We start from the raw sequence: 20,490 nt of genomic DNA on the forward strand, positions 1-20,490 counted from the left end.
GGCAATCACACATACTCCATCAGTGCTTACTGATACCTCACTTGAAGATTAGTGCAATTGAATCAAGGCCCTCTGAGCATCACTGGTGTTGTTTTATAGCAATATTCAGAATCTAGTATTTCAAAAGAGCGTGTTTATTAACACCAGGCAGGTACCTTCATTGGTTTCTTTCTGGCCCCTGCTTAAAACCAATTTGCTTTGGCAAACCTATCGAGGCGTGTAGATGTTGACATACTTTAATCTCTCTCTTTTAGTTTCCTGCTGATTTAAATTCTTTTTAAAAAGTGTTCATCTTTATTGATAAGATTTTTTAAAAAAACTTTTTACAAACTGCTCAGTGGTTTGGTTACAATCAAGCAGCAGGTAAATTTATATAAAATAAATAAAAGATATTTATTTATTTATTTATTGAATTTGTATACTGCCCTATCTGGGACATGGGTTAAACCACAGAGCCTAGGACTTGCCGATCTGAAGGTTGGCGGTTCAAATCCCCGCGACGGGGTGAGCTCCCGTTGCTCGGTCCCAGCTCCTGCCAACCTAGCAGTTCGAAAGCACGTCAAAGTGCAAGTAGATAAAGAGGTACCGCTCCGGCGGGAAGGTAAATGGCGTTTCCGTGTGCTGCTCTGGTTTGCCAGAAGTGGCTTAGTCATGCTGGCCACATGACCCGGAAGCTGTACGCCGGCTCCCTCGGCCAGTAAAGTGAGATGAGCGCCGCAACCCCAGAGTCGGCCATGACTGGACCTAATGGTCAGGGGTCCCTTTACCTTTACCTTTATACTGCCCTATACCAAGTGGCCTCATGGTGGTTCACAGAAAAAGATCACAATATATAGAATCAGAATATGAACAATGACCCAATAACACCCCCCCCAAAAGAGTCACATTTTAAAAGGGTGCCTAAAGGTGTATAATGAAGGCGCCAGGCAAACTTCCCTGGGGAGAGCATCCCACAGACAGGGAGCTATTGCAGAGAAGGCCCGTTCTCGTGTTGCCACCCTCTAGACCTCTCGAGGAGGCGGCACACAAAGTAGGGCCTCAGAAGATGATTTCAAGGTCCAGGTAGGTTCATATGGGAAGGGGCGGTCCTTGAGGTATTGCAGTCCTGAGCCATTTAAGGCTTTATAGGTCAAAACCAGCACTTTGAATTGGGCCACATCTCTCACTCACTCCTCAAACTAACTCTACAGCAGTACTAGCTGCTGACTATTAAGTCTACCAATGCTATGATCACATGAGGGCGGAATCATCCTTTGACATTTCCTACCTTCCCAAAGAAAACACGGCAGACAGAACTTTTGGTGACCCAGGCTTATATGCAGAGCTATTTTTGCTCCTGTTTGCAAGTAGTCTGAAATCCTTGTAGAAGATGAAGAGGAGGAGTTTGGATTTGATATCTCGCTTTATTACTACCCGAAGGAGTCTCAAAGCGGCTAACATTCTCCTTTCCCTTCCTCCCCCACAACAAACACTCTGTGAGGTGAGTGGGGCTGAGAGACTTCAGAGAAGTGTGACTAGCCCAGCTGCATGTGGAGGAGCGGAGACGCGAACCCAGTTCACCAGATTATGAGTCTACCGCTCTTAACCACTACACCACACTGACGCATGAGCAAGGCTTGGAACTGAACAGCAGAAGACGGGATGGTGATAGGGAGGAAAAATAAGAGTAATTTAATTATCCTTTTAGTAGTATTTCATCACTTCCCAAAATCAAGCGAGGTTTTGAAGGGACATAAAACAAGAGTAAGAATACAATGCATGTCCATTAAAACTTCACTACATACTAAAATCATATGTAGTGATCAATTACTAAAGGAAATATCTATCACAAACACACACACACAATGGGTGGACCACTAAAACCAAAATAATATCATTTCCACACTGCCTATTAGAGTAAAAATGTCCTCTGGTCTTGAAAAGATGCAATGCCTGGTGAACTTCCCTGAAAAGAGCATCCCACAGACAGGAGGCTACCTACCCCTGAAAAGGTCATTTATCTGAAGGATTGCCAACCTTTTTGGGCACGTCTAGAATTTAGAGAAAGTGCAATGAGTGTAGGTCACAACATGGCTGCATAAAATGGATGGGGCGGGGAAAACTCCCAGTCCTAGCACCCAATGAAATGCAGGCATCTTGAAGGGTGCACATTCAATGTAGGAGAGGCTAAGCTGGTGTAATGAGGTACTGAGCAAGAAGAGCTAACAGCCTCCTGTATGTTGTAGGGGATATTTACTGATACTTTTCACACGTGTTACAGGACATACTAATGGGCACACTGGCTCTCACAGGTGCAATGTTGGCATCCTGCTTTAGCCTCCTCCCCTGCTCTTTTCCACATTCACACATTTTCCACATTCACACATTGTGAGGATACATTCCCAAGAAATAATTTAAAAAGTTGAAATTCGGTGCTTCTGGAGGAGTTGGGAATGTAGAAATGCTTCCATTCTGTGAGCCCTGTTTACTCGTACAAATATATGACATTTATTACTTTGCAAATGCAATAGTCCACCAAGCAAAATCTAATATGGCATTTCCCAGATGCCATTAAAGACAACAGCAGAGACTGCAGGTGAAATCTCTCTCTCTCTCTCTCTCTCTCTCTCTCTCTCTCTCTCTCTCTCTCTGTGTGTGTATGTGTGTGTAGGGAACCCATTGTTAATTTTACCATACTGCCTATCCCTTTAGGAACAAGATTGAAAGTAAAAGACAATAACGGCAGGAATCCATCTGTGCTTCACTTACCTCATTCAGCCATAATTAAATAATTATATCTGCCAAAATGATTCCTGTACAGTGCATCAAAAAAGTAGTAAATATTTAACAGCTGGGCACTAAATTAATTGTTTGTCACATCTGTAGCAGCTGTGATATCTGAGCTGGAAATGGAATGGAAATAAAAGGAAACAATGGAACATCTTGTCACTTGCTCAACGGGCTTGTTCCTTTGCACCTTATGAAAAATCAGCAGGCATATGGTGTGTGTCAGATAGGGCACAGGAATGCCATGTACTGTACGCAGATTCCCAAATCTGCTGTGCTGTGCAGATATTCTTGTAACCCCATGGCCACTGGTCCCATCACCTCCTGACAAATAGAAGGGAAAGAAATGGAGGCAGTGAGAGATTTTACTTTCTTGGGCTCCATAATCACTGCAGCAGCCACAAAATTAAAAGACGCCTGCTTCTTGGGTGCAAAGCAATGACAAACCTAGACAGCATCTTAAAAAGCAGAGACATCACCTTGCCAACAAAGGTCCGTATAGTAAAAGCTATGGTTTTCCCAGTAGTGATGTATGGAAGTGAGAGCTGGACCATAAAGAAGGCTGATCGCCGAAGAATTGATGCTTTTGAATTATGGTGCTGGAGGAGACTCTTGAGAGTCCCATGGACTGCAAGAAGATCAAACCTATCCATTCTGAAGGAAATCAGCCCCGAGTGCTCACGGGAAGGACAGATCCTGAAGCTGAGGCTCCAATACTTTGGCCACCTCATGAGAAGAGAAGACTCCCTGGAAAAGACCTTGTTGTTGGGAAAGATGGAGGGTGCAAGGAGAAAGGGACAACAGAGGACGAGATGGTTGGATAGTGTTCTCGAAGCTACCAGCATGAGTTTGACCAAACTGCGGGAGGCAGTGGAAGACAGGAGTGCCTGGCGTGCTCTGGTCCATGGGGTTACAAAGAGTCGGACATGACTAAACGACTAAACAACAACAACATGGCGTGTGTCGGATAGGGCACAGGAATGCTATGTATGCAGATTCCCAAATCTGCTGTGCTGTGCAGATATTCCTGTAACCCCCACATGTCTAGGGGCTTGACGAGAGGAAAGAGAAGCAAGGGTGTTGTCTATGTACTTTGCTTCTCTTAGGAGTGGGGGTAACAAACTACCCCCTGTGAAGAATGACCCACCTCCCTGGGATCTTAATGCCAATCATGCTTGTGCTATGTTTGCACATTTTATTATTCTTGGCCCACTTTTTAAAGGTCCATCCGTTAGAGAGCCCTTTTGTGCTTTGCTTCAAGCAGTGAAAGGTCTTGCAGCAGCTTCAAAGCTGAGAAAACACTGCATTCTTATCTCCCAGTTTTGCATTTAGGCATATATTGTATACATCCTCTTATTCATTGACAAACGTGTACTTCAATAAGAAGGAATCAAGTTTGCATGAGTCAAGAGTGTTACAGAATGTTGGAAAGTACCTTTACTTGAGTTGTTGCTTTCCCCCCACACCTTTGGGACAGTCCTTTCAGATTTCTGAAAGTCTGAAAAATTTGCCCATTCACTAGAAGTTGCCAAATACACACACCACACACACACACACACCTCTTTTGCATAGGGCAAATTGTTCTACAAAAGTGTATTTGGCCCAGCTTTCATGTATGTAAGATTGCAGGAGCAATGGGCCAAGCTAAAAGCCTTCCTGAACTCTAGAAAACACCCCAGAATCCTCTGCAAAACAACCTGGAAAATATTTTAGAGATCCTCCGTAGAAAATCTGAGATGAAAGTATTCCCCAAGGGCAAAAAGTTTTGGAATGTACTGGCCTAGCATAACTGCATTCAGGAACTTTGAAGCAACAGTTTCAAAATGTAAGGTAAAAATGAATTTGTCGGCTGAATTTGAGGCTCCATACAGGGCAGAAATCTGCCTCACTCGGCTTATACTTTTGATGGCCTTGTTTTTCTTCCCTTTTACGTAATGGCAATGTGTTGAGGCAATGATTCTCCCCTGCTAGCAAAGGCACTGCCCCATACTGTGTTTGGAGAGAAAACTGATGACAAAAGAACAGCAATAAGTCAAGGGAATATCCTTTGCCATCAGCCTACAACCCTATTCACTTTGTACTAATGGTTTCTTAATGCCATGTTTTCTACAGGTCAGATTTTTCTGCAGAGAAATCAGACTTAAAAAGACAACAAATAATGACATTCCCTAAGCTCCAGAGACCCTCTTTTTCCTCCAGATTCGAGGACCTATTAATAAACTTAGTGCTAAGTTGGCAAAATAGTGAGTGTTAACAAGATTAGGAGGTGCTTGGCTGCCAGAAACATTATCAGCCCTGGTGCTTAGAGATAAGAGTCCTGGGGGTGTCGTAGGATAAGAAAAGTATTTCAGATTGTTCTGGACATAAAAAAGCAAGATGCTTTCCCCAAAGTTGAAAGGACAGGTTTTTATCAATTTTATTTCCCCTGCAATCCTCTAGTTTATCCTCTCCACTTCTGCTGGAAAGTTTTTGTTTCTTGTCTCCCCCCCCCCCTTTTTTTGGTGCCTGGGAAAAAAACCCCACTTTAGCAACTTGAAGTGATTTTGAGAAGAAGAAAAATACCCAAAAATATATAATCAGCTAAATAGTCCTGTGGCAGTGATGGTTATCCATCACCTTTGCAGAGCTGTTTAACAGTATGAATAAGACATGATAAAAGCCTGTATTCTTGAATAGCACGTTGAGTCATCAAATGGAAAGGCAGCACTTGCAGCTATTGTACAGTGAGAAGAAATGAGGGCTAAATCATAGTCAAGTGTAGACACAGCCTTTGGGAACATCTTAACACTGCAAAGCTTGCCATCAGAAATAAGAGCTACATCAGCCTATTGTGTCAGTATTATAGGATGGCTTCTCACATCACTGAGAAGTGCCAAAGGATGACATGCAAATAAGGTGTGTGTAAAGGGGTGTAGGGATGTTAGCAGAATCCACTGAAAACTGATGGTGCTTCCTAAGCATTCATTTATTAAATAACATTGGTTATTTAATGAGCATCCACTTTTGATTGATTGTGGACAGGCTAGACACCTGTTAAGTTGTGGGTGAACGTATCAGACGACACAGCGATTCTTCAAACAGCTCTTGTTTATTCAGAGGTCAGAACTGAACTGAACTGAAGGGTTCAGCCAGCCTGCTTATATAGAGCTCCAGTACAACGTTAACTGTAACAACTTTCTGTAACTATCCAATCACTGAACGTCACTTTCGATCCCTTATTTGCATATGTGGACCTGAACTATCTACAGTACCCGCCTGCTGGCCCAGGGTGAGAACTTCAGTACATAACAACACCACTTCCCTCACTGCAAGCCATCAGAATATCCCTGCTTTTGATGTCTTGACAATAGCTCAGTTGGTTAGAGTGTGTCGCCAATAAGGCCAAGGTTACAGGTTTGATCCCCATATGAGACAGCTGTGTATTCATACCTTGCAAGGAATTGGACTATTCTAGGATTCATAATATTCCAAAGATGGTTTATAACTGTAGCAGATTCTGTCCAGAGGGTGTCTAATGCATGGGAATCATATGTAGTAATAAGCTGCATCAAACATTTTCCAGTTAGGTAATTTTTTTGGGGGGGGGATTCATAGTGATAATGCAGTATGGAAGTGAGAGCTGGACCATAAAGAAGGCTGATCGCCGAAGAATTGATGCTTTTGAATTATGGTGCTGGAGGAGACTCTTGAGAGTCCCATGGACTGCAAGAAAATCAAACCAATCCATTCTTAAGGAAATCAGCCCTGAGTGCTCACTGGAAGGACAGATCCTGAAGCTGAGACTCCAATACTTCGGCCACCTCATGAGAAGAGAAGACTCCCTGGAAAAGACCCTGATGTTGGGAAAGATTGAGGGCACAAGGAGAAGGGGACAACAGAGGATGAGATGGTTGGACAGTGTTCTCAAAGCTACCAGCATGAGTTTGACCAAACTGCAGGAGGCAGTGGAAGACAGAAGTGCCTGGCCTGCTCTAGTCCATGGGGTCACGAAGAGTCGGACACGACTAATTGACTAAACAACAACAACAACAGTCAAAGTTATGCCATTCAGGCATCACATCACCCTTAACTATTGGGTATTCTAGCTGGAGCTGATGGCAGTTCAGAGTCCAAGAACATACAGAAGGCACTATGTTAGCCAAACCCGGGTAAAGAGATGAAAGAAGAAGTGACAATTCCAGTGGGGTGAATAAATTCTTAAAACTCTCCAGAGTAATTTTTTGGTAGGTCACTTTTTTCATCCATTTTTTTTCCATCCATAAGTAAGGCAGTAGCAGAATGTTTCTTTAATTTAAACTGTTCTCTTCCTCTACAGGTTTTGCTGGAATAGGAAAGTGGTTGTAGCAGTTCTCATGTACAGTGTTGCCTTGGTTCTCAAACACCTTGGTACTCAAACAACTTGGAACCCAAACACTGCAAGCCCCGAAGTAAGTGCTCTGGTTTGCAAACTTTTTTCGGAAGCCAAACATGCTCCGTTTTGAGTGTTAGGCTTCCGTTTTGAGTGCCACACTTCAGTTTTGAGTGTTACGCTGAGGTGTGTCTGTTTTTGCTATTTATTTTGCGTTTTTGTTTTTGCAGCTTTTTTTGTTTTTGTGACTATGTGGAGCCCAGTTCAACTACTGATTGACTGATTGTGTGACTGCAGTACGTTGTTCATTGTTTTCATTTTATGGATCAATGGTCTCGTTAGATAGTAAAATCCATGTTAGATTGCCGTTTTAGGGGTTGTTTAAAAGTCTGGAATGGATTAATCTGTTTTGCATAACTTTCTATGGGAAAGCACGCCTTGGTTTTGGAGCGGACTTCCAGAACGGATTAAGTTTGAGAAGAAGAAGAAGAGTTTGGATTCCATATCCTGCCTTTCACTCCCCTTCAGGAGTCTCAAAGCGGCTAACATTCTCCTTTCCCTTCCTCCCCCACAACAAACACTCTGTGAGGTGAGTGGGGCTGAGAGACTTCAGAGAAGTGTGACTAGCCCAAGGTCACCCAGCAGCTGCATGTGGAGGAGCGGAGACACGAACCCGGTATCCCAGATTACGAGACTACCACTCTTAACCACTACACCACACTGGCTCTCAAGGTACCACTGTATTCCACAATATACCTGAAGAAGGATGCTTGATGAGAGCATCCTTTCAGCTGTATTGTGGGGCTTAGGAAGCTGCTCCATTTCCACAGACCATCTTTCCTCAAATGCATCATGGAGCAAGAATGGTCACAAATGGAAGGAGGACCACAACCACCTCTTTCTCACATCAGGGAAAAGAAAGTTTATTTATCTTAAAAAGAAAGGGGAGGGGGAGAGAGAAAAGAAGAAGAAGAAGCCTCTGCTACACATTCGATGGCTGCTGAAAATGCAAGTCTCCTGATCTTGGAAGTGTCTCTTGAAGCTGTTATTATTCCTTCACCCTGTCCCTGAATGTTCAGAATATGCCTTGCCACCTTTGCGGCCCAAAAGAACTCATCTCCTCAGCGTCTACCATCTTTGATCTCCCTAATGCTTCTACTGTAATATATGTGTTATAAACTACTGCCACACTGCCCTTTGAAGAGAAACAGCTATGAGCCAGGAGGCCAGTTCCTGGTGCGCTGACTTAGAGAGATGTGGCCTAGCTGGATAGGTTGGTTGGTACTCTGCACTGTGTGGGCTCCCATACCTCATCATAAATTTGTAGTGAGTTTCTACATGAAAAGCTGAAGACCACACACAAAGTGTGGGGTCGGGTCGTTGTCCAGGATATTACTTCTAGGTGATTTTAAATATAACCCATCAAAATACCATTCAAATGCACGCTTTCCTGCCAGACTTTAATTTCAGTAAATTAGACGTAAAATATTTTATGATTCATCCCCCCGCCTGAAAACAACACCAAATCCTGTTAAATAGATTAGGAATGTTGTGCTGAACAAAGCCTTGGATGCTCCTAAGAATCAAAGTACGTCTTGGAAGATCAACAGTGCCATAGGATGTTCTGTTTAACCACAAGATTCATTTTCTAAAACTCTCCGCTTTCAGTGTAACAGCAAGTTTCTAGCCTTTCTGGTTGAAACTATATGGACAGAGCTTAGCTAGTGGGCTCTCAGAAGTCAGAGAAGCTGCTGAATATCCAAGATATTTTTTATTGTTGTTGTTCTCCTCCTCTCCTCTTCCCCTTAATGAAGAGAAGCAGAATAAATGCAGAGTTGTAAATGGAGAGTATGCCACATTAGACAGCTTGCTGTGCTTTTTAAAAAATATATACTAATAAATACAAATATTTCTCATTTGCTCACAAGCCACAAAATCCAGCTTTTGTCCTTCTAGAACCGGGTTATTTTGCCACAGAATAGATACATGTGTGTTTTTCAAAAATATACATAGCAATTCCGATTGGAAAGTGTAAGCATCCTGGCCTCGTTTTTACAGCTAGCACTAATGATTAGTTTCAAACCAACGCTGATCAAACGTTCCACCACACACTGTATCCCGAAGCAGCAGTTTGCAAGATCTTAAGAGATTTTCATTATTACTCCTGCTGCACTTGGTTAGTATTTTAATCCTGAGAGATGTAAATTGCAGGCTCCTGATGGTACTTCTAGGGTACCCGTGCTGAGAGACAACATCCTACCCAATTTACTGACAGTGTAAGCATCTAGCTCCTTTAATCGAAATGACAGCTGACAATCTGGTAGGAAAGTCAGAGTGAGGCATAAGTGCTGGAGTTTCCTCAGATATTTTAGAATATATATATATATATATATATATATATATATATATATATATATGAGATTTGATGGGTAACTAGCAAACTAAGGGTACAGCTTCTGCTATCAGAAGGTCAAAGTGCATGCCAGACTGGGGTTGGGAGATTGGCATAGCTTTTCATTTCACATTCCTGTTGCTCCTGTGATGAAATAATAATTTCTTCTAGGCCATTTTCATCCACATATTTCTCCATTTCCTCCATGCCACTTGCAAGCAGGACGCTAGTCTAATGAAACCAAGACTTCCTGCAGGGTGATGATTAATGATCCCGCAGTGGCTCTGTTCTCTACCACCTTGTGACCTTTGCTACAGCCTGCCAGCATCATCAAACAAAACAGAGCATTTCCATTTTCAATAAAATAGAATGTAATTTTTTGATGAAGTTTCCCCATGGCACAGGATAAGGCTATGAAAACAAATGAGCTACTGGGGGGCGGGAAAGTAGACTAGGCATGACTGCATAATTGATTCATTGCTAGTCTGTGGAAAGTCAGATATACAAGGGCGCTGTCACCATGCTGTGACCAGATATTCCTTTCCTAAGGAAAGCATATCCAAGATGGCTGAAGCAGGGGCGCCATCTCCTAGAGGCTGAATAATTCCCCCACAATTATTTTTTGGGGAAGGGCCTGCCCCCCATGTCAAAAAGCAAAGGGGGAGGTTCAACATGGAGCCTAGCGTGGCATGACTTCAGTGGCCAGCTCCTCCTCCGGCCTCAGAGGAGAATGAGAGGGAAAGCAATCTTTCGAAACTGGCAATTTTCTGAATTTTGTAAGATAGTTTCCCTACCAAAACAATGTCTAGAAAACTGCAAATATGAGCAAACATAACACATAACGTTGCATTTCATATGGGAAAGTTTCTTGCAAAAATGTGTATATTGGTTAAAGCCACAATCCAAAATGGTTTTTTGGGGGAGAAATTTGCACGAAAATGCTGACAATGACTGCTCCCCGCTTAAAACGGGGGGTGCCCTTTGCGTGGACGCGTGCAGCCCCTAGATCTGGAGTGGCTCCAACAGCATAGGCTTGGCTTTGCCTTCCCTCAGGTGAGATACCTGAGGTCTCCGCCTACCTCAGTCAGTTGTCCAATCCCACCTGGGGGAAGCGTTGCCAAGGAGACCAGGCCAGGTAGGGGAGGGATTACCTGCCCACACAATAGAGGATTTGTTTAAGTAAACAACAACCCACAGCCAACCCAAATTCCTGGGGAAAAAATGTGGAGAACTGAATTTAAGACTGGGAAATATATAGAAGAAATATAAAGAAAGAATCCAGAATCAATAGATTTGTCCATTTGTACATGTAGGGCAGCCAGGAGGAAATGTCCATTGCAAGAGGTCACAGCAAATTTGGCTTCAAGTGGCAGGCTGCATTAGTATTTGTTTTTGAACATTTACCTCATCTTTTTATAGAACAAAAAGTACAACTTCAGACAATGTACTCCAACTTTTATGCATTAAGAAACTCTCCTGACACCCACCCACTTCTTTCAGTGGGAACACTTAAAGCAAATATTGGAAGTTCATAAGTCTGTCTCAGCATCTCTTGAAAGAACAGGGAGAACCAGTTGCACAGATTTTAAAATTCAAATTAAAACCACATAAAATTCATAAGAGTAACTCCCCAGACATGCTTTTTCAACTTGTTATTCTCGGTCTTGAGGGAAGATTTAATAATCTGCTAATTGAATAAAGAGCCAGATCATTTGCTTTGCTTAAACAGCACATGTACACAGGACTATAATTGTGAAGTTAGCAACAAGAGCAAAACCCTAATATTCAGTTATGAAGGAGGGAAAGAAAGACCGTGCTTTGCCACCCTCAACTTATTACTTCTTAATTTATTTAACTCACACTCTCAACCTAAACCCTCAACCCAGAGGTTCCCAGCATTTCATTTAAAAATACCCTGTACAATAACATAACATGCTAGTAAAATAACACACCCAAATATAAACAATGCAAAACCAGCAATACAGCAGGAAGGAGCGGTTATTTAACCCAGGTGTGCACACAAGCCCAACAGAAATGATGCATCTTCAGTTGTCCTCAAAATGCTGTCTGCTCAAGGGGCAACTGCACCTCCACCTTCAAACAGAGCCGTCTTTCCCATAGGGCTTGGTGGTGCGTCGTGCCAAGACACCTGCCTCTCAGGGATGTCCCAACAAGTGGAAGAGCTGTGAGGCTTTGCCAGCAGCCTCCCCTTTCTCTGCACGCCTGCCAGCTGTGCCCCACCAACCATAAGGTTGGTGGGCATGCAGCTTCCTTCCCCAGCCTCCCTGGGAGGAGAGCGATCCCAGCAGAGGCTTAGGATGGAAGCTGTGCCCCGCCAAACATATGGCTGGCAGTGCACAGCTACGGCCACCCCAACACTATTTGTGATAATTTGGGGGCGTTGGGCAGATATTTGCACCCCGGTTCTGCATCTGCTAAAGATGGCCCTGCCTTCAAATATCATTTCAAAAGGCATTCTGGCCATATTTTTCTCTCTACCCACTTCAACAGCAACAAAGCAGTCTGTTGCTATGATAAGATACCTTTTCCAAATGCAAACAAAATGTGAAATAAGCATCTGAAACCATATACATGGCTTTCCATGTGGGTTAGATATTACTTGTGTGGGACTGAACTGCAGTATGGAACAGCACAGCGAAGCAAGCATTCCTTACTTCCTCCCATGCTTTTACTCTGACACACTACTCCTGATGTTTTGCAGAGAAGAACAAAAATCAGTGTGGCAGCCATAAATAAGAACAACAACAACAATACTCTGAGCATGTTTAACCTTCACAGTTAATCTCAATCATGGTTTTGGCTTGGGCCTGTCATAATCTCTCAGCCTAGCCTACCTAGGCTGAGCTCTTGGATGGAAAGGCAGGATATAATCATGAAGTAGTATCTACAGATAAAAAATACATATAAGACTTGACTAGAAAGAGAGAAAAGAACAGATAGGAAAGCTGGCAGGTCCCACCCTTGCTTTAGCTGCTAAAACCCCACAACCAAAGCAAAACAGAGTTTGCCAAAGCAACATTTAAAGAACATAGTGTCCTGAACCCCTTGCCTACCTGGCAGCAAGTCAGTATCCCCATTCCAAAATTCAAAGTCCGAGGGTCAGTCCGTACAAGCCAAATCCAAAGGTCAGGTAATGAAGTTCAGGGTCAATCCAAGTAGCCAAGTCCAGCAGTCAGGACAATTCAACTCAGTCAAAGCTGAAGTACAGTCCCTTAAAGTTTAGGACCATCCAAGTCAAGGTCTGTCAACACGGGCAGTTGAGCACCTCAGCACCTCAGCTCTGCAAAGTGCTTTGCATGCTGATTGCAGCATCTGGGCTTGATGAGGGAGGTGACTCTCACCTGCTCCAAGCCTACTGCAGCTGAGGAATCACACACCTTTTCCCAGAGCTAGTGAGCCCCACCTGGCCAGCTAATGAGTTGGGCTGTGAACCCCTGTCTGCCTCACACTCCTGGAGTTTCCTCGCCTACTGCTCCCTACACCTCAGAGACCTCTGTGTTCATGGAGACAGGGGCCCTTCTGGCTCCAGTGATGGATCCTGTTGCTCTGGTTCCTGTGAACTGGCCCCCCATCCCCTGATCATCCTCTGCCACTCTGTGAGTACTTCCTACACCAACCCCTTCCCCATTCCCAGCTTGTCCCGGCGTGTCTCAGTCCTGGCTACACAACTTGCTGGGATCCTTCTCCTCTTCCCCCTCCTCCTGCCAATTCATGACAACTTGTGAAAGTTTCTTGTGAAAGTTCTGATGAATTTGTGGGAAAGTATTTTCATTAACAGTCAAAGAATTCCCTCAGAGAAGGGGGTGTCCGCAGCATCCTTGGAGAGAGGCAGCCTATGCCGTACCTTCCAGACGTTGTTGACCCATCGTCACTGACCGTTGCTGTGTATGTGTGTGTGTGTAAATCTGAAGGGCAGCACATTGACTGTCCCTGCTCTTGGGTATTGCAACATTTTCCAAGCAAAGTTTGAAGTGGATCTGGAGATTCCTTGCCAGGAGAAATTCCAAAAGAAGCTTTTAAGAATATTGACAAGACTACATAGGTTGCTCAGGAGATTGTCAAAGGCTGACGAGCCTTTCATGTGCAAAGCAGGTGTCCGTCTCACAGCTCAATGTTTCCCACCATTTCTGCATGTGTTGTTTTCCTACGATGCTTCAAAGAATCCCAGCAGCTGGTGGCTGGCTCTTCACAAACACATGCCAAACAATGCCCTCACTCTGAGTGGCTCCATCATGACCGTAACTTCACCACTGAATCTAAGGAACATACTATTTGTTCACTAGTTAGCTTCTGCCTACCGTGGTATACATTGAATTAAGGAATATAATTGTTCTGGACTATTTCCAAATGTTAATAGTAAAACTAAATTTAGATATTGTTGGGTAATGATCCTACAATAAAGATTCCTCATTATGCCATAAAAGAGATACTACATAGTTAACTTTTTATGAGCTCATTAAAAAAGACGATATTTCTTGAGACTTCATAAAAAATACGGCACAAAATGTAAGCTATTTGATGTTGGTTATCCCCATAATATTATCGGGTAGATACTAATTCAAATATAACTTATACACTAGATGAAGTCATAGGCCATCTTATAATAGAGATGACTGCAACATAGGGGAGAGTTCTCCCAAGTGTTTCAGTGACGTCATGACCACACAAATAGTGCTTCCATGCAATTTTAACCAGGTCATGAATTGAGCGTAAGACCTAACTCCTAGTGGATGAGGTCCCTTCACCTCCCACAATAAAATATTTGAAGGGAGCAGAACCCACCCCCAAAGTTGATGGGCACTGCCATTCAAATCGTGTGCATGCACCATGTCTTGTGATTGACTATGCATGGTGGGGTTTACCTGACCCCCCCCCCCAGTTTTTATTCAGGTTGCCACTCCTGGAAACCAGAGACACTCTCGGAGATGTTCATAGATATGTGGTTATGTGGTCAATGCATTTTCAATCAACCATGAGATTTTGCCAGACCCCAATGCAATTTAACATTCTTTAATGAGCCAATGGATTTAACTGGCAATAGAGCCAATTTGAGATTCTCACTGCTGCGCCTGACCATGCTCAGTTCCCTCTGTTTGCTCTTCCTGCTTTGCTCTTCTGACACAGAGTGTTTGGTAGTCAGGAAAGAGACACAGGCCATCCACCATGCTGACCACTACTGGATCCAACTGCAAACTGCACTGTTATGTGTAAAACAGCCCCTCTTCCCTTGCATCTCTTTCTAAAAGCCAGTTTATAACATTGCATTCTACTGTGACCAACTCAATGCAGGATGGGGTCATGGGAATTTAGAGGTGGTGGTGATGGTGATGATGATGTTGATGATGATGATAAGCTGGGTTTTCCCAGCCACTCTGGGCGGCTTCCAACAGAATTAAAAGCACAATAAAACATCAGACATTAAAAACTTCCCTAAACAGGGATGCCTTCAGATGTCTTCTAAAAGTCAGATAGTTGTTTATTTCCTTGACATCTGATGAGAGGGCATTCTACAGGGCGGGTGCCACCACCGAGAAGGCCCTCTGCCCTGTAACCTCATTTCTCGCAGGGAGGGAACTACTAGAAGGCCCTCGGAGCTGGATCTCAGGCTGAACGATGGGGGTGGAGGCGCTCCTTCAGGTATACTGGGTTGAGGTTGTTTAGGGCTTTAAAGGTCACTAGCAACACTTTGAATTGTGCTTGGAAATGTACTGGGAGCCAATGTAGGTCTTTTAGGACCAGTGTTATATGGTCTTCGTGATGGTAATAACAGCTTTCTAGCAGAGGGCAGGTACTATAATGGACCAAAAATAATGTACTATAGGCTGTTAATTATGAACCCACAACACATATACATAAGCCAGAGACCTGACAATGAGTTTGGCTTCTTTCCATTCCAAAGTAACCTTTCAAAGCATAACATGGTTACCTGGTGAAGCATGAAAAACTTGAATCATCCATTCATTGTTTCATTTAGTCTTTAATTCAAAGATTACTAAAAATGACCTTTTGCCTTCATTTAAAAAATGGCCTCTTTAAATAAGCATTAGTGCAAAATTCTACCCATTGAATGTCAATTATGGCTAGATTAGGAATGAATTTATTTAGACCACTAGGGAAATTGATCCTCTCCATCTGATCCTGCCTGGTAAAATTCCAACATTTATCTCATTTAAAACAGATGAAGAGTTAGCTAAACAAAGTCTTTTCCACCACCCCACATGAGTCCCCAAAGAATTTCTAATTATACCTGATAAATGGTGTGTGTGTGTGTAGATACGTGTTTTGATAAGGACTGAGCTGAATTATTCTCCAATGAATATTTTTTGTGTGAAAAGTTGATAAAGACCCCCCAACTTACCCTTTCTACATATGTTAGCATTCCCAATTGTATGCTGCTTCAAAGCATTTTATAAAAGTCCTTCATCCTTAATACAAAGCCTTATCTCTTGCCAAAAATATGCTCCTGACTGACTAATATTAGCCATTTTCAGATATGGCTGTGTGACTTTATATTGCTGAGTGCAGGTTAAGCTTGCATTGCATTGCTAAGTATATACTAAGCTAGTATAGAATAGTGAGCCTAGTGGCTGTTATTGCCCTCGCTCTGCATGAGCTTCATTTATTCTGTGTGATATCATCACAAGAGTCAAACCTGACGTCATAGTTAATAAGGTCTGAAAAGCATGATTGGATGCTTTTTCCAGGACATGTGTTGTGGGGAAACCTGAACGTCTGCTAAAGAGCACCTTCTCTGTCAAGTGCACCTTATGAAAAGAGGTTTGAGTGCACAAGACCTTCCTCCAACCAGTGAAGTATATATTTATTATTGCGGAAGTGTCCACAAGTGCACAGAGTTATATCAATGCATCATTAAGGATGCTATCAATCTGTATTCAACAGTAGGTAGAGCTGTAAGTTATCCTGATGGTTAGAGGTTCATTTCTCTTTCTCCCTCTAATTTAAGCCATCTTCTCTCTAACTTCCTGTTCCCATTCCTTTATGCTGAAGTCAAGGTACGTAATGTTGCTTGGTGTCTGTTGTTGCAGAAAAAGGATTGCTAAAATGCACCTCTGTTGTGTGTGACCGCGGTCACACCAATGCCATGTATGTAATGCACATAGCTTTCCCCAAAGAGTCATGGGAACTGCAGTTTGTGAAAGGTGCTGGGCATTATAGCTCTGTGAGGGGGTAAAGTATAGATTCCAGGATCCGTTTCGGGAAAGCCACACATTTTAAAGGTGCTTTAAATCAATGTCCGGTGTGAACGTGACCTATGTGGTGAGTGATTTTTGCAGCGATACCACCACTCTGCTAACAATTATATTCAAGAAGATCTTCAGTTTTGCTCAGCTCTGGTTTTTATATCATTCCCCACAGGAGATCTTTTTCCAGGGAAAAGAAAAAGACATCTAGCTGTTTTCTCTCTACAAGCTATTTCATCTCATCCAAGTTTCACAAAGAAGTCCACACAAGTTACTGGTCCATCATTTACTTATATTTTAACCAGCCCTCTTGACCACATATTCCAATGTTGGTCATTTGTGCCGTTAAAGACTGCCTCTCCCAAAAGTCTGTAAACTTTTTTTGGAATTGGTCCTAACTTCAGGTAGCAGGTACCTGGGCTATTAACAAACAAGTCTGCCTTATCCAATGAAAACAAGAAAGCACAGTGGATGTTTGTTTCCTGATTCAGCAAGTAGACATATGCCAATAAATCATTTGTACAAATGAGTGCTAAATGTGCAATTTCACCTGCTGCCAGTCTGTGGACACAAAGTACTGCTAGAAATTTTTTCCATAGCCAGCTATGCATTTTGATGCCTAAGGTTATGGATAGGCAAACCTGTAAATTTTAATCTCTCCATTTCTCACTTTTCCCAATCTTATATTCAATTCTCCACATTTCTGCACTAGTCTGTTGTTGTTGTTATTGTTTTAAAAAAGCTCTCCTTAAAAACCATGAGCCTTTTAATGTGGATTCCCCCCCCCTTATGTACATAATTTTGCTTAATATATGTACTTTTGGCAAAGCAATCCCCCTAATATAACACAGCTTGCATGTTATTTTCACTAATATATGCATTTTATATGCATATTTTTATATTCAAGAATATTCCCAAATGTTCATATCAAAATTAGGTGAGAGGTTCACAAAGTAACTCTCAGTTGTTGGGGCTAGTCTGCTGGTTGTGATTTGAAATGAAAATTAAATATTTCTTCTATAATCTTCTTAAAGGCTTAATGTGTTTCAGCAATATCTTTTCTGTAGTTGTTCAAAGGAGATCTCTGTTACCATTGTTTTGGAAGTGCCACAATATTACATTCCCTTGCCACCGTGTATAGTCTTACCATTTGAAACACACAAGAACTGCATAAAGCCAATAAATCTTTATATTTTTCATAATAACAATTACATTAGTTATATTCCTACTAATTTTATCTATAAGGTTTATATCTCACCCCTCACCACACATTGTATTGCTGTGGTTTAGAAAAATGTAAAACGCAAGACACAATGGGGAAAAAAATAATATACTTTAAAATACAACCACCCTCCATCTGTTGCAACTATCAGCCAGAATATATATGCAATTTATTTCACAAACAAATATATCTCAAGCACATTAGCAGCCTACTCAAAAAAGTCTGGTGCAAGAGGAAAGCTAAAAAATAATCAGTTGAAGTTTGGAGAAATTTACCACAGCCGGGATGCTATTGCCTCTTTCAGCCATGCATCCTATAAAGCAGGGGTCAGCAAACTTTTTCAGCAGGGGGCCAGTCCACTGTCCCTCAGACCTTGTTGGGGGGGGGGGCTAGAATATATTTTGGAAAACAAATAATGAACGAATTCCTATGCCCCACAAATAACCCAGATATACATTTTAAATAAAAGGACACATTCTACTCATGTAAAAACACACTGATTCCTGGACTGTCCACGGGCTGGATTTAGAAGGGGATTGGGCCAGATCTGGCCCCCGGGTCTTAGTTTGCCTACCCATGCTCCAAGCTAGTCACTTCTACTGCTTCAGTACTTTAAGGCTACTCTACATTGGGATAAACCACAGAGCCTAGGGCTTGCTGATCAGAAGGTCGGCGGTTCGAATCCCCGTGATGGGGTGAGCTCCCATTGCTCAGTCCCTGCTCCTGCCAACCTAGAAGTTTGAAAGCATGTCAAAGTGCAAGTAGATAAATAGGTACCGCTCTGGCGGGAAGGTAAACGGTGTTTCCGTGCGCTGCTCTGGTTTGCCAGAAGCGCCTTAGTCATGCTGGCCACATGACCCGGAAGCTGTACTCCGGCTCCTTGGCCAGTAAAGCGAGATGAGCACCGCAACCCCAGAGTCAGTCACGACTGGACCTAATGGTCAAGGGTCCCTTTACCTTTACATACCTGTGAGGAAGCTTTATTGAATACAGTAAGATTTTCTTCTGTTGAGGTATGGTTAGAGTTCCAGCCTTAGTCTTGAAGTGTAACTTCCCTCACTGATCAAATAATCCTTTGTGGGTGTATGAGGCAGAGACAATGAGAGAGACCAATGTTGGTGGTAGGTTGTACTCAAGTAGTGCACATACTCTGACCTCAAGTGTGTCCTCCATCAATTTCCAGGATTAAGGGAAGCGAGTGTCAAGTTTGGATGACTGGCTGCTCAGGCCCATGCATGAACCAGGTGGTTGTGGTGGTGTTTTGCGGAGGATGGAGAATGTAGGACTCATCTGAGCCTCTCATCATTTCTTTGCTAAGGAGCACTGCACAGGATTGGAGTCTGCTGAAAAGCTCCTCTGCAGGAAAGCTGCTTTCAGCAGAGCACCCTGCACCGGACAGGATCAATGCCTCTGCCAACAGAGTCACTTGAAAGAACTTGCAGAACTAACCCTTCTGCTCTCAATAGGGAGTGCAGGGAGGAAGGAAATGCACTGTTCCCTCCCCCTGCTTCCCAATTAAACATCAGCCTCCCCCCCCCCCAATAATTTGGGACCAGGGTGAGTGGTGTGCAGCTTGGTAGAGGGTGGGCCACCCAGATTGGGGACTGCAGGATCAGGGCCATGGGTGGATGGGTGGACTGTGTGCAGACACACCATAAGCTAGCTTCCTATGTTAGTTTTAAAAAAGATGTAAAAATGTGTCTCCATCCCATGTCTGTGTAGACACACATTTGGGGTATTGTGAAGAAAAGTGTTTCCGTGTGGGAAATTGGGTTTATGGTCTCTCATTGCCATCACTGCTTCTTATAATTGGCACATCAGTGTGATGAGACCAAGGTTAGTCCTCCATTTGTCATTTCCCAGTTACAAAGTAAGGAGTATGATGAATGATGACAGGGGTGGCATCATGCTTTGTGTGGAGAAGGTCCTAGATTCAGTCGCTGGCATCTCCGGATAGGACTGTGGGATACCTCCATCTGAAATGTTGCAGAGCTACTGCCAGCAAATGCAGACAATTCTGAGAGCTGGGCCAACAGCTGACTCAGTGTACGGCAACTTCCTAGGTGATGGATTCTCCAATCATCATCCATGCTGCTTGGAATGAATGGTCATCAGGAGACAAAGGGGGCAGCCCTAAATTGTTAGAAGAGTTTGGATTTGATATCCCGCCTTTCACTCCCCTTCAGGAGTCTCAAAGCGGCTAACATTCTCCTTTCCCTTCCTCCCCCACAACAAACACTCTGTGAGGTGAGTGGGGCTGAGAGACTTCACAGAAGTGTGACTGGCCCAAGGTCACCCAGCAGCTGCATGTGGAGGAGCGGAGACGCGAACCCGGTTCCCCAGATTAGACAACTACCGCTCTTAACCACTACACCACACTGTTATCCTTAGATCGTTCTCTTTCTTCTTATTGTCCTGTGTTTAGCATAACCGGTGTTTAACGTAATGCAATATTGATTGGGCTAGCTTTCTTGAGCATGCTAATGGACAAGTGAGATACAAATACACTAAATAAATAAAGGTATATAAGGAATATGAC

The 20,490-nt window shown here is 43.1% G+C and overlaps 1 long non-coding RNA gene across 1 annotated transcript in view; it reads left to right on the top strand.

The window, feature by feature from the left end:
* Positions 1–6,559: 6,559 nt before the first annotated feature.
* Positions 6,560–20,490, top strand: part of LOC309377446 — a 121,202-nt gene continuing 107,271 nt past the window's right edge. The window contains exon 1 of the long non-coding RNA XR_014171580.1: positions 6,560–6,797. This is a non-coding gene — a long non-coding RNA (uncharacterized lncRNA). The remainder of the gene's footprint in view (positions 6,798–20,490) is intronic.

This window comes from Podarcis melisellensis (assembly GCF_964234715.1).
Source record: "Podarcis melisellensis genome assembly, chromosome: 9".
NCBI classification, from domain to species: Eukaryota; Metazoa; Chordata; class Lepidosauria; order Squamata; family Lacertidae; genus Podarcis; species Podarcis melisellensis.